This window comes from Pagrus major, chromosome 19, assembly GCF_040436345.1.
Source record: "Pagrus major chromosome 19, Pma_NU_1.0".
Taxonomy (NCBI): Eukaryota; Metazoa; Chordata; class Actinopteri; order Spariformes; family Sparidae; genus Pagrus; species Pagrus major.
Window position 1 is genome coordinate 6,998,810 of NC_133233.1, and position 15,438 is coordinate 7,014,247.

Genomic DNA, 15,438 nt, shown 5'->3' on the forward strand with positions numbered 1-15,438 from the left:
CAGTTGTGCCACAGGCTCCACATCTGACTCTCGATCTACTTCATCAATTTCTTCAGTGTCACTTGTTTTTTCTCCAACAAGGACTGCATCATGTTCTTCAAAACTGGTGCCAGTCAGTCCAATATTGTTTCGCTCTGTTGTATCCATAGTTGTATGTAGCCCATCTAGCTGCTGCCAAGTCTCAGGATCCTCTGAATTACTCTGCTCCTCCCATGAGTTGTTCTCACTTACTCCTTTATAAAATGTATTTATCTCTTTTACCTTGTTTGAACCTATCTTTAGGCAATGAGGTCTGATGTTCTGGTAACAAACAAACCTCTTGTAACTCAACTTTCTCTTGCTTTCTTCTTACAACTTATTTGTTGCCTGCATTTGTTCTTCCTTCTGCAGTCTTTTTCTCTTAGTTCTAATTGTGACGTATCACCCATCTTATGACGTGACACTGCTTTTCTTCAATTTTCATTTTCTGCAACTTTTCTCTTCTGCAGACTCTCGGTCATCCGTACTGCTGCTTTTCTTATCTTGTCATTTTCTGCATGTGTTACTTTTTGTTGTGCATCATAGTTCCTTCGTTTCTGTCGCTTTCTTTCTCTGTTGTTTTGTTCCATTTTGTCTGTGGTCATTGGTGCGTACAAAGTTGTCTTCCTTTTACAGTTCTGTTTACTTGCTTTCCTGAACCCCTCACATAATGCATCTGAACTTTTTACTGCATTCGCCTGACACAGTTCTTTCAAACTTGCTTGATCGCTGAAGTATTTCATTGGTGCACTGTTTTCTGTGGTGCATGACCGTGTAGCACTTTCAAGACGTGTGACATTAAAAGGAACAACTTCAAATGGATCCCTGGGAATGATCCCTGGGAAAAGAGCAGCATGTCCTCTTTCTGTGTTCATTCCCCTAACATCTCTGCTGTTACTATCAAATAGATAGTGCTTCCCACCTTCACTTAACAGACCAGTTGTATAGCTTGGTGTTCTCATCCCGACTGTGACAAACATGAAAGGCTGTAAAACAGACACTTGACACATGGCATCAATTAAGGAGTGGCATCCTGCATTTACGTCTGTCATATCCATGTCTAGAGCTAATCCATCAACAAAGGGATTCAGTTTCTCCAAAACATAACAGACACCTTCCAAGTCAATGTAATTAGGGAGTTCTGTGATCATGAAATATTCGTCTGTTGTGCTTGAACATTTCTGCAAAGTTTTGTACAGTCTTTCCAGAACTATATAGATATCTGTACTAGTCCATGTTTTTACTGGCTTCTCCACTGCTGACAAGAAAAACTGCAAAACATTACAGGTGCACTGTTTGCCTGCAGCCGTGCCTTAACGACTATCACCCTGATGAAAGCTCCCTCTGGCAATGACGGAAATGATGGAAAGAGCTTGTGAGCAGGCAAGACAACAATCTTGCCTGCTCACAAGCTCTTTCCATGTAAGTCCTTCTGTCCAAAGACTAGAGTATATTTATTAATCGGAAAAGGCCCTTAATTCAGATTTCACACAAAACAAACACCATGAGCCCACAGCACATTTTAGAATTTGAGCCCATTGAAAACGTTTTATACAAAAACTTTACATAATAGATTGTTCCTTTAGACAGTACACATATTGGCATTAATTTGTGTATTTAACAACATTTATTGTTACCCTATGATTATTCTACATGTTTGGCAAGTTCTTTGCATATTATTCCACATTTTCTTAAACATGTCCTTCACATCAGCAGAAGTGGAATCTTTCTATACCTGGGTGCTTACATACCTCGATGTACTATGTACAATTTTTCTTATTCCACTGCAATTTTCTGACAACTGTCATTACTGATTGCTTTGCACACAGTTTAATAAAACAAAAAAATGATTAAAACATAAATCCATATCAGCAACTGATACTTTTAAAATTTAAAGGCTATGTGTCACACACGACCTACCACACTGATATTTTTCTCAAATAAAACGTGTTATATCAAGATCACATTAAATGTTTTTTACCTGACTTTCATATCGGGAAACAGAAAGGTAAGAAGATGAAAGTAATGCATATTACTGTATATGATAAAAATTGAGGTGTAACAACTACAAATGATTGAAAAACAAAGGGGTAAAATTGCATGTAAAATGAAAAATGGACTGATAATTTATTAAGTGATTTGATTAATTTTAAGAAAAAAATGTGTTAATAAAGAAACAGTTACTTTTACCCTTAAGGACACCTTCCTTAAATGGTAATTGCCATTTTCTGTGTTGTGAATAACAAATAATGAATGTAAGATGCAGTAAATTATAAAACATAACTCTACTTTAACTACTTTAACAACTCTACATCATGAATTATTTAATCAAATTGGCTTTAACCCATTTCTCATTCACTTGCATTTTTACCTGTGTATTTTTGAATTTACATGCATTTACATCACCTCCATTTTTATCACTTAATATTTATTATATATGTATACTATTTGTTCCTCATAGAGAGAACGGTGGTGGAGCTATCATCCATGGTTTGCAGAAGCGTTCACTGACCAGAAATCATTCCTGTCTAAATCCGACCTCTGTCTGATCGTGACGTTGGAAGACGGAGGCAGGGAAAGTAAAGAGCTGGCATCACTGCTGCATTTAGCTAAACATGTTAAACATCTCTTTTTGAGCATCACAACTTCTTTCCCTCAGATGACATGATGACGGCAGGTTCAACGACTACTAACTTGCCGAACGAAAACCAGAAAGAAACACTAACGAAAGAAGAGCAGTCATTCTCAAGTGACATTGATGACTGAGTATTTTACACAAGATAATTAGTTCATGTTCTTTTATGCATTTTCTCTCTGGACACTTATTTAAGATGCCATGTTAATTCACATAAAGAACATTTTGTGAATAACTCTGAGACATATTAGTAACTATGAAAATAATGTTTAAATGTGTTGGCTTCATGATATTTTGCAAAAACTTTAATGCACTGTTTATTTAAAAAATAAACAGTGCATTCTTCCTTAATATTACCCTTAAACAGATTTTGCCATTGTTGACCTAATAAGCTGTTCAGCAATCACAATTCGTAAATATGTTAACTTAAGTTATCAGAGTGCACAGATATTAAGGAACTATGTAAGTTATGCCGTCTAACATGTGCAAATAGGCTATGTGACAGTACAGTTGTACATATTTTTTCTTATTTGCTAATACAAACAACAACACTGCATTGACTTGTTACCTTTTTTTCAAGACAACAATTCCAAGCACAACAAACAGACCCTATAGCTGTAGCATCATCTGCAACAGTCCACAACAATCACTACAAGTCAGCCATAAAAAGTAATGGATTATATCATGCAGGGGTGAAAGTACCTAATTAAACTACTAACTGAATTAAAAAAAAAAAAAAAAATCCATCCCGACCTAATTGGTTTTGGTAATATTCATCTTTACCTAAAAATTCCATCAATCACCCTTTTTAACTACCTGTACCCAACTGAGGTATGCATGATTCTCTTCACTATCTTTATTTGACCATTTGTCTTATTTAATTTCATTACTAACATTCCCATTTTTCACAGTTTCCTATATCCCTATTTAATTGATATTTATTTTATGCATTTATGCATTTGACCCCATACACTTAACTAGTTCTGTAATCCAGAGTTTATTACAAAACATGTACCAAAACCATTAAAAAACGATTTCTACTAATCACACTACCACAAAAACCATACCAACCCTTCTTCTTGACCCACCACTCTATTTTCACTGTCCAGAAATTGTATGCCTCACGGATGCATACAACTTAATTCATTAAATTACTTATTTCTTAAAACAAACTAGAACTAAGTCATTTAATTGCACCCTTGATCGGTGTGTCACAGGCTCTGCTGCTCTTCAAGCTGTTAATTGCATTGGTAAGTCGGCCAATTACAATAACTAACATCACATTGTTTTGAGAATGAACTAACTCTTTCTTCATTATTAAATGTTGCCTTATACAGTATTTGTGTTTTGGGGTCTGAACTTTCATAACATAATAATAATAAAATGTTTTATTCCCCACCGCCCCCTCTAATGTTAATCCCATCCAAATGAGGCTTTTAAATGTATTGTTCAGCTCAAACTTGAAAAAAGAGCATTATCTAAAATGCACTTCAGAGGAATTGTATTAAATAAGTCTATATTGGGTTATCTTAATTGTGTCTCATTTTTAAACAAAGGCTTTCTCATTACATGTATGCTTCAAGGATTTCGGAGTGTGACATTTAACAAATAAATAAGCTATTCTTTGAAAATGAAACACTTTCTATCTGTTTTAGACCTTAAAACTTACAAATGCAAACAAAAAGAGAGCTGCACAGTTTTTGCATATCCACACAACTGTTACAAGTCATTGGTGAGCTGGTTCCTGTTCTCACCTGTATGAAGGACATTCTGTGAGCGTTTTGCTCCTCCACAATCTGCAATCTGCTCACATTTTTCTCTGCTGTGGCTGCAGATATGGCACTTTCCTTCTGTTCCAGTCTCACACAGTTTATTGGGAGTCTTTCATGTGACTTTTGTGTTTTTTTCTGTCATGAATACAACTTAAAAAGTCAAATTTCTGTGATGAAACATACTTAAGGTGCAGGCTTAAAAACAAACAGAGACAGTTCTCGACATAAGAAATAGTGGTTTGTAAGAGCTAGCATGAGTTTTAGATATACAATGTTAACATATGGCTTTAAAGTATGTATAAACATAAGCAAAACAGGTAAATGGACTTTTTTTTTTATCTCGCTCAAAGATACCTTGACATTACTTCTGTAACTTCCGTTACAAACTGTTATTGTTAAAAGTCTTAAAACCCAAAGTCCAAACTCAAACAATAAAAAATCCAAAAATCAAACCACAAGAACAAAAGGTAAGCGGCCAAAAACACAAGAACTAAAGGCAGACAAAGAAAAGTCTCAAAAACTCCTGGGGACATGAGGAGTACAACGGGGGCCAGGGAACATAGAATGCAGGTCTGACACAGGGAAACTGAATAGCAACACAGGAGACACACAAGATCAGACAAACTGACAGAGTAATTGAAAAACAAAGGCTTGAATAGACAGGGAATGATGAAATAATGTGTGATGTGATGTAGTTGTGGGATGTTATATTGTGTTACACCACAAGATGTCACTGTGTGCTTTGGGGGCTCAGAGAAGTGGGGGGCTTCTGGGTAATACTAGCATCGTTGTAGCTAGTTGAAGTAGCAACAGTTGTGTTGACATGTTGACTATTAGCTGTGTAGTAGCTCCTAAATAAACGAGCATGAAGTTACATCGAGTGAGTCCGTGAACTTCATGACATAATGGAAAACAGGTGAGGAGCAAAAAGGCCGGGAAAACAGACAAAGGGAGGAAGCGAAAAGCAAAACATGAGACACATGAGGAGAGAACTTTAAAATAAAGCAGAAAATAACTGAACCAAAAACTCAAACCATGACACAAACCAACCTAAGTAACTTACATTGCTAGAAGTAGTAATGTACTGTACAAGATTACTAATTACATTACTAATTACTGACACTGATGCAGCTGGCAAAAAAGAAAAACAAAAAAGTTGGTGACCCGATGTACAGAGGCTGGGTCTTCGCCTATGATCCCAATTTGACCCGGGGTCCTTTGCTGCATGTCGTCAGTCCTCAGCTGTAGCTGTATCTAATGAAGCCATGAAAAAGGCCCAACAAATATTTTTAACTAGTACAACACAAAAAACGACTTTGTTAGAGCAACAAAGTATAATTTGTTACATCTGCACCTCTGACAATTCCAATAACCCATATTATAGGCCACAGACACTTCTGACATACTGTACAGAAACCAGATACACATACATTTATTTTTGTGACATAAACATATACAGATAGCAGCTTTGTATTATACCACTAGTCTCTATGGATACCAGCATGAAGACCACACCTTTCTCTAAATGACATAAAATCCTCCCTTCAGATCTGTGGTTCAGGTCCTTGGCTCAGAGGGATAAGACTTCTGCTTTAAAGACTTTCATTTACGTCCAGATTAAAACACTCGTGTTTTCACAAATGTTTTTGTTCTCTTTCACAGGATCACCTCCAGAAGAAGGGAATAGCACATAACATATATGCATATACTGTATACAACATATGTTTGAGTCCAGTCCATTCACACAGGTTTCTGGGTATCATACGGCAAATTAAGTTTGAGATTCTAATATTCAAAATTCTTTTTTTTCAAGTTTTCAACTTACTGTGACTTTTTTCTTAAGGTCTATTTATAATCTGTGAAATAAAAAGTGCATTAGTTGCTTTGTGTGCTCTTTTCTATTATTCCTTTTATTCAGTCTGTTTTTTTGTCTTTTCTATTTGACTTTTCCTTTTTAATCTTTAACTGATTATAGCCAAGCACTTTGTTGTAATGGTTTAACTCTCTGATGTTGGTTGATGATGATGAACCCACAGAAAACTGTCACAGTTGCCCTCAGCTCTCCCAGAACCGGAAGAACATGAACTTGCACTGACCTCTGAATGTGTGTATTTCCAAACACTCCTACATTACTTGGATCGTTAGTGGCCTGGTACTCATTTAATTCAGAATAAATTATACATCAGAGTCATTTTGCTTGCAAACTTTTCAGCTCTGTGAAATCCTCTACTTTTCCGGGTAGGAAATTTAGCCAAGAAAACTTTCATTTATAGCAGCAAGGTAGCGAGGTTGAAGAAATTAGCCAGGGGCCAGTGATTTGTTCTGCACTCTACACTGTAGTTGTGACACAGCTGGTCCACACGGTCTTATTTTAGGCATTGAACATCATCATCATGGTGTCATGCATGCTGAACTGCAGAAAGATGTATTTACCCGTCTTTGGGACACATAAAACACCATCACTCGCTTCTGGCAATATCCTACACTGACTCTCCCTTTGTCTCCCCTTAATGCCTATTGGCACTTCAGGCTTTTTGGTGCACCACTCCAAATCAACTGTTGGTTTACACAAATCACAACACTACATGCTTTTACTAACCATTTTAAATTGTGTCACGCTCTGTGGGTCTCTAACAACCTTGTCAACGCAAAAATTATGATTTATACCATTTTCAACATTTTGTCACCTGAATAATGTAAAAAAAAATACATAAAAGAGACAGTGTGCAATCTGGTCTGGTGATGCCAGTGGTATTCATTTAAATGCAAAAGGAATTATTGAAAATGGATAAAAATTTTAATAAAATAAAACATGTGTAATGCAAAGTGGGTCATTAGTAGTCTTTAACCCAAATAAATGTATCACAAAAGGTTTGAGGATTTTTCAGCTTTTTTCTGAAATCACTTTTTCTTGCCTGCAAATGTACTGTTGTGGTTCATTTTTGTCTGCTGGATGTAAATAGGTAGCTCTTAAGCAATGAGTTACCCACATAAACTGAAAAGGCAATAATACTGCATGTCACAAGTGACATCTTGTCCCTGCTGCTCCCCAGTGGCCAGTTACTGCAGAGCACTGACCAGCTGAACCAACACTGTGAGTGCCTCGGAGGTGTAATTTGAAAAATATGGCCAGAATTTGATGGTAGCTAAATAAATATGAGGCGACATCTCACCAGAATAACCAACAACTGCTGCTCTTTTCTAGCTATCCTTGCCTGTAGCTATTTACCATTAGCTTATTAGCACATGGGTCCATAGAGCCCCAGAGCTCAATCTTAAGCTCTGCGCAAAGCAGCCCACAGCCCAGCAAGTGTCATTGCTAGTTTCGGACCGATGCAGTTGTCATTTTCATGCCTAGTGCCCACATTGTGTAAATACCAAATATACCTGGGCCCACCTCTGCTCCCCTGGGCGTGTTGGTCTTAAAGTGAGGTGTGGTCAGGCGCACTGATGGTGGATTGCTATCTTGAGGCAGCAGAAAGCAACAGTGCCATAGACCAACAAAGAGCTGGTCTAAAGTCAAAGGCGCAGACTGTTTCCTGCTATTTAAAGGACACATTAGATGGTTCACACAATTCATACACGGAACACTGATTTTATGATTTGAGAGGCTGCTTTCAGTTATTGTAAACATTTCCATGAACACGGTCATGTCACTCTAACAAACATCGTGGCACATTTAATCAGCAAACCTAGCTACCTACCAAGCTGTAGTTATAAACTCTGCACTCTTATAAAAGCCTCGCTACAGACCGTCTAAAGTCTAGTGTGTTTTTCCATGAGTTAGCGAGGCAGTTAAGCTCGTCTTAGCTTAATAGAAGACAGAAACTTGAATTCAGACGGTGTACTTTTTCTGTTCAGTAAGGGAAATGGAAGAGTATTTCCTTTCTTGACATTTGGTGAGTTCTGTTTATGTATTACATTGAAAACTGACATATGTCAGCCACAACATGAAAAACCATCAACAGATGAACTAAATAACATTGATCTTCTCGTAACAATTCAATGTTCTGCTGGGAAACCTTGGGTCCTGGCATTCGTGTGGATACCACTTGACACGCACCACCCACCTGAACACCGTTGTAAACCAAGTCTACAACATCCCCAGATCCCAATTTGATCAAGCATCTGTGGGAACAAGTTCATCCCACCAAAACACAGGAAGCAAAGGATCCAATGCCAACATCCCAATGCCAGACACCACAGGACACCCCCAGATGTCTTGTGCCCATGCCTTAATATATCAGAGCTGTTCTGGCAGCACTAGAGGAACTTGCAGAATATAAAGCAGGTGGTTTTAACGTTGTGGCTGATTGGTGTATGTCCCAGCTGAAATGACTGGGGCTATTGGGATATCACCTCTTGTCGGTACAAAGTGGTATTAGGAGGCAGGATGGGCCAGGGCGAGCTGGTGAGCATGCTAACTTCAGTATATTGCAACACACTGTTGTTTCCTTACATTCTGTTGATGTTAGTTCACTTTTAACACTTTTTAGTTATGCCTAGTTGCTTCCAGTCAATACCCTAGAAATTATTGAGTGGTTATTAATGATAACTGAGAAGAGTTACTGCCATGGGAGACCATGAGCCAGGGAGGCTTCAACAACAAATGTCCTTTCTCCGAAGCTGTCTCTGCTCAGCTTATCCTGAATTGTGTTATCACCCTTGGGTGTGTGTGTAGCATCCACACATACTATAGTCTGCATTATTCCAGCTAATTGTTGCAGAGTGTCCGCAGCCAGAAGTTCATTCTTTTCTTTGTAACTCACTCATTTAGCACGTAGCCTGCATGGCATTCTTGTATTCCAGCCTCAGACAGCACAGCACAGATTTCCATCTTTCTCTACAATAGCAATGATTGTCTCGTGAAGAGAAAGATAGAGGGAGAATAAATATGACAGAGTGAGCATGCTTGCATTCACTGCATGCATTTGGACTTGCTGGAGTGAAGATAATCAGTGTTCATTCCTCCCATCTCCTCTTCCACACAGAGAGTGAGAGGATGGGAAATTGGGAGGCAACAGGTAAGACGCTCTAATTATTTGCCTCACTGTCAAAGACATTAACCATGGCTGAGAAAACAATGCAGCTCCAATGTCGGAGCAGAATAGGAAGCAATGATTTAGTCACACACTCATTTGCAATAACAGAAAGCCACGTTCAGCATCACGTCGCGCTGCTCGGCAACTTCACACAACTGATTAGAGAGGAATGAGTCAGGAGCGAGGCAGAGACGACTGCTCCAATGATCATTACCTCTGTGGTTGATCTTTAAAGCTTTATTTGGCTTTCAAGCTTGTGAAACTAAAACTTGTCTTTGGGCCAGTATTTAGCACAGTTACACAGGAAAAAAACCCTGCATTATCAAATATCTTTATGTTAGGCATAGATTAATTGACTATGTGCAATGTGAAAGATGGTGCCTGTTCGCGTTTCTCCCCAGCTCTACAAAGATATTTAGTAGGGGTGTGCCACGAGATCTCGTGATGTTAAAATGTGATGATATTTCTCGTTGAGGTGAAAAGCTGTCTCGCGAGTTTGGTACATAATAGATGGAGCAGCAGCCAGCATGACACTTGTAAATCGCTGTGAGGCAGCATTTTGGGTACCCGGTGGAAACAATAAACGGTGACAGAGCGATAGACATGACACAAACAATATGTCAGCACTGTAAGAACATAGTGGCGTACACCGCGACTAACACAAGCACTATACAAAGACACCTATAGAACCACCACAGCTCTCTACTTAAGTCAACCGCGCCTGTGAGGGAATCACTGAAGGCCAAACAACGCTGACAAAGGCCTTCGCATCTCAACTTCCACAGTCTAGAGCCACAGCAATAACGAAAGAGATCAGCGTTTTCATTGCAGCTGGTGTGAGGCCATTTTCTGCAGTGGAAAATCTAATCCACACATTAGAACGTTCTACATGCTTATATTCTTAACAAAAAAGAGCATGACCATCTTAGGCTGGGCAGTGTCGTTGTAGCCAGCTCTCAGCTCTGTGTCATGCTTGAAGAGAAATTTGGTCAGTCTCCATTTACACTGTAAGTATTGAGAGTACTACTTTGATTGTGGTCTGCATTTAAAAATAAGACAAAGAAAAACATAGTGTTATTTACTTTTGTGTTTTATACTGTTTTTAGTTTTTCCTTTCGACTCTACCCACTATAGTCAACATCATTTCTAGCTAAAGCAGGTGTCTGTTTATAACAGAATACTTCCAGCTCAGCAGCAAACAGCTGACAGAGTTAACACACAACTGGTTTCAAAGAGCATTTGGTGCATAGAGACAGATATTTTCTTCATTTGGGACCACCATGAATTCCAATATTGCTCTCAGTCTGCTGGATTCTTAAAGTGGAACTTCTGTGTTGTGCGGAAAGCTGGAAGTCATTAGTCCACTCCAGATCTAAACTAATGTTAGCTTAGCTAGCTAGTTACAGTTGTGGTCAAAAGTTTATATCCACTCATAAAGAACATGTGTATCATGTCAGTCTTCAGTTCCAATGATTTCTACGGCTCTTATGTTTCTGTGATGAATGAGTGGAACACAAACTACTTTTTAAAAAAAACATACAGTAATTCTAATATTTGGTTAAATGGCTCTTGGCCCTTTTCACTTTAATTAGGTGCTTTTGATAGTCATGGCATGGACTTGTTTCTTCAGCACTGTCCACATGTTTTCAATGGGGTTCATTCAGGCCATTCCAAAACCTCAAGGTTTGTGATCATGTGATCAGCAGCAAACCTGGTAAGTTTTGGAAATATGTCTCAGCACAGCATAGCTCTTATCGATCCGAACTCCATTCAGGGAACAAGCATTTTAAAAGTTGTTTGCTTGTCATCTAGTCAACAGACCTGACGAAGCCTGAATTCAGGCTTTTTCCAAGACGGCATCATGATGTTGTTGTTTTGGCATCCTTCTGATCCATTTATTGCAGTCAGATCACAGAGAAATGTCCTTGTTTGGGTTCATACCGGTCTTGTGTTTATTCAGTCTACTACGCTGCCGTGGTGGATCGGAGACAGACTGAACACGGATCTGGTGGAATTTAGGGATAACGCTAACCTGGTTACTAATGGTATGAATGTATTCCAGCTAGCAGATCTTACCTTTTCTTTTACAGGTATTTAGCCAATTAAATGCTGGGGAATTCAATGCCTCCCCGCATGCAAAACAAATTCACCCAGACACCATTTTGCAGGGGCACCCTCGCTGCTTCCTGGTTTAGCCATGTTTTTTCCTTCATACCAGAGTGAGAATTGCAGCCAGACCTTTCTCCATCACTGACACAGTGCTGTGGAAAAAGGCCAAGCTATGTGAGACAACTAGCCAGCATGCTTTTAGAAGGTGTATTGCTATGCTCGTTAGCACATTACCACCTCTGACTGTTAAACGTTAGATGAGCATGACACCATCAGCAGAGATGTACTGTATATTGTGCATGTGATACATGACACAAAACAGGGACGAATGGCTAAAAACATGTGGTTGTGGTGAGGAAGAAACAGAAAACATGTACCTTAGTAAAAGTGAATAAATTGTGTTAAAATAGTACTTGAAAGTGAAAGTGAAGTGAGTAGGACTGGAGTCCTCAAGAAATTATGCTGAAGCATCGAAAGTAATTTTTCTGGCAATAAATATACTTAAGTAATCAAAACTACAGAGAATACGACAAATATTAACATGCACACTTTACACAATTGGATTAATGGATCCATTTTTTTATCATTAAAATCAGTGTTGTTTTCTCCGAATAATGATAAAATAAAATAATTTAAAAACACGATAACTTGGTTGTGATGCAGCACGCAATCTGCAAAGTAAGCAGTAACTAAAGTCATCAAATTGTTATAGTGAGTAAAAAATACAACATTTGCCTCCAAAATGTAGTGGAGTGGAAGTATAAACTAGCAGAAAATGGAAAAACTCTTATAGAATACCTCAAAATTGTACTTAATTAAATTTCTTGAGTAAACATACTTAGATTCCATCATGGATTAAAATAAAGCAGTGTTTGCTGTTGATAGGAAATTGGATGCTAACAGCAGTCTCACATGTTGTGTAAGAATGCAAACATGCAGAAGAAAGTTGCTTTGTGCTTCACGCTGATTGAGCCACAAATACACACAAACACTGTCTTCGGTTTGTTTTTACTCATTGTCTTACATGCTGTTACAGATAGTTTGTGTAAACATCAGCAACATGACAAATTAACATTCCTAATCCAGTCTGATAACATTATCACTGCTGCTCTTATGCAACAATATTGATTCATATCAGTAATGAAAAAAGCACATTTACCTGCTCATTACACATGTTGACTGTTCACATGTGTCTGCGCTCCCTTACTGTGGCAGGCTGTGTTGGCTGTAGTGTGCATGCAAAGTCAGTGTAGCTACACCCATTCAGGCCACATCCGGCTGTCTTGCCATTCATCCACAGAGAATGATGGCTTAGATGACTCATCTTCTCCACACAAGGCTATTCATAGACGAAGAAGTGAGGGTGTCTGGTGGCTTGGTAGATAACGCACATACCACTTTCCTGTGGCGTGCCCGTCACTGTTAGATAAAGACATGATGCAGAGAAAATAAAAACAAGACCGTAAGTCTAATACTGTGCTAACTGCTCTTTGGGGCACAGAGGTACTTCGAGCCAAATGATTTTCTCATCAAGTTCATATGCTCACAGTGATAATGCTGACATGTTTCCTACTATGATAACTGATTAGCCCCTAAACTCATTACCTTTGTAGGTTCTTAGTATTAGACCAATAGAAATTTTGAGGTGCTGATGGCACTAGAGGATATAGTTAAGAAATTTCACTCAACACTGCAGATGTCCTCAGGGTAGTGCCAAGAGGATGAAGCCTATGGGCACTGCCATCAGTCTGTACAAAATCCAGCATCCAGCTGTGAGCGACGAGCGACACACAAACACAAGAGGGATCTGCCTGCACTAGTGATTTGAAACTTCGAAACTCACAGCAGGATGTAAATACCGGTGTGCATCTATCGCGAGTTGTGTTGATCTTGTCTGGTGCGGCTTCCGTAGTGCAAACGGCTGTGAGGGAGACTCGCGTGCATCCGCGAGCGTGCCTCCAGGCAAATATAGCATAGTGACTGTTTAGGCTGTAAAAATGTACTAAATGATGTCGTTTCGAGTAAACTCTGGATGTCGCCACTTCAGGACACTTGGATTGCAGCGGACGAGCAGTATGGAGGAATATTACAAAGTTTTTGTGTAGTTTTATGGACCTTTTCATCTCGGGCACATTGACGCCCGTTATATGGATTTTTGCTGCAGGAGGGTACCCCCGCGGGTCTCCAGCTGCACTTTGAGGAATCAGAAACTACACTGGACTTCTCATCAGCATGAGGGTGAGTCGATAGTGACTGAATTTTGTTCTAGAGTGAACTATTCCTTTAAGTCCTGTCCATTTTTGCTCTGTGCTCCACTAACAGTTAAGAAAGCTTGGTACTAGGATGAACCTCGGTCAACTATCCCATTTGCTGTTAGACTTATATGTGCTATGTGCTGGGTGGTCTACATTAAAAAGAAAAACAAGATGGTTAAAAGATGTTGCCGGAGGTCCTGTCAAAGTGACTCTAATGAAAGGCGTTGTGTTTATTCGGGCAAATAAAACAATTTTGTATTCATTCTGATGTATAGAGTGGATTAGGCTGTGTGGTAGACCTCACCATCAGCTGAACATCAGCACCACGTCAACATCCCTTTTGTTCAAAGGTAACATTACAATGTAAAGTCCCATTAGATTGATGCTACAATCTTCACAGACACATCACTTTGTACATAGTCATATCTTCGGTTATCCAATGTTAGCAAAACACCAGCTAACTCGCTAGCTAACGTATAATGTTTAGCTAACGTTACATCAAGAGTTAGCCTAATGTCAGTTCACCATCGTCAGCCAGGTTTGCTTCCTCCTTATTTCTGTGGTAATGTTAAAAAGATAGAACAGACAGGTTGCAGGTGTATTTTTAAGATGACATGAACTAACGTGAACCCAACGAGACCTGGCCTCAATTCGGATCATTTTGCTGTTATTGTCTAACCTTAATGCCTTAATTAAGTCAATAAAGACTGAAGTGGTTCACCACCACCACCCCATTGTTTTACGCTTTACCAAAGACTCCAGAAATGCTAAAGCTATTGACATATCTCCATTTCAATCCTAAATGACTTGGTATTTTCCAATAAAGGTGTTCAGGCAGTAACAGAGGCGGTTACGTGAAACATAGCCAGAAGAGTGCAGTAGGTTTCATGTAGGATCATTTTGTACTGTTGACATGACATATTCAGTCTCCACAAAGGGTCAAAAAGACTGGTAGAGGAGCAGGTCTAATGAGTCAGTTTACCCACACTTTGGATAACTTGTGCAAAGTTAACTTTCAAACACCTACTTATTGCCAGAAGCGTTGTTTTTGTCTCACAGAATTTAACAAATGAGAAGAAAAGGGCATTTTTTGTCTACATTTTGGTTCTTTTTGTTAAGAAGCCTTGGAGGAAGATATTAAGCCTGTCAGAATTATCAGTATGATGAAATTCTGTCCACACATAGTCACATTGCTATTTTGCTATTTTATTTTGTAATAATGAAATGCCTATAAACCTTGACCTGTCTTCATCTGAAATTGCCTCTGTATTTTTCTGTAGACGGACTAGAATGTCAAAACTATCAGCAAATTCAGTGGTGAGAGAGACATTTCAGGAGAATACCATGGGAAATGTATCAGGACTGCAGATGTGTCAGACAGTGAATGAGGATTCAAAAAACATGCATGTGTTACTGGGGCAGTGGCTCTCAAAACCTTTTCTGGTATGCCTCCCTAAGAAGCCAAAACAAAGTTCATGCCTGCCCACCCCACAATTTGTATCAATGGTATCAACAATGATAGGATAAGCCTCTGTCATGAATTGACTTGGCGTGCATCATCCACGGACAAGATCGGAGACCTGCTTCTGGGATGCTTCCAAAACGCA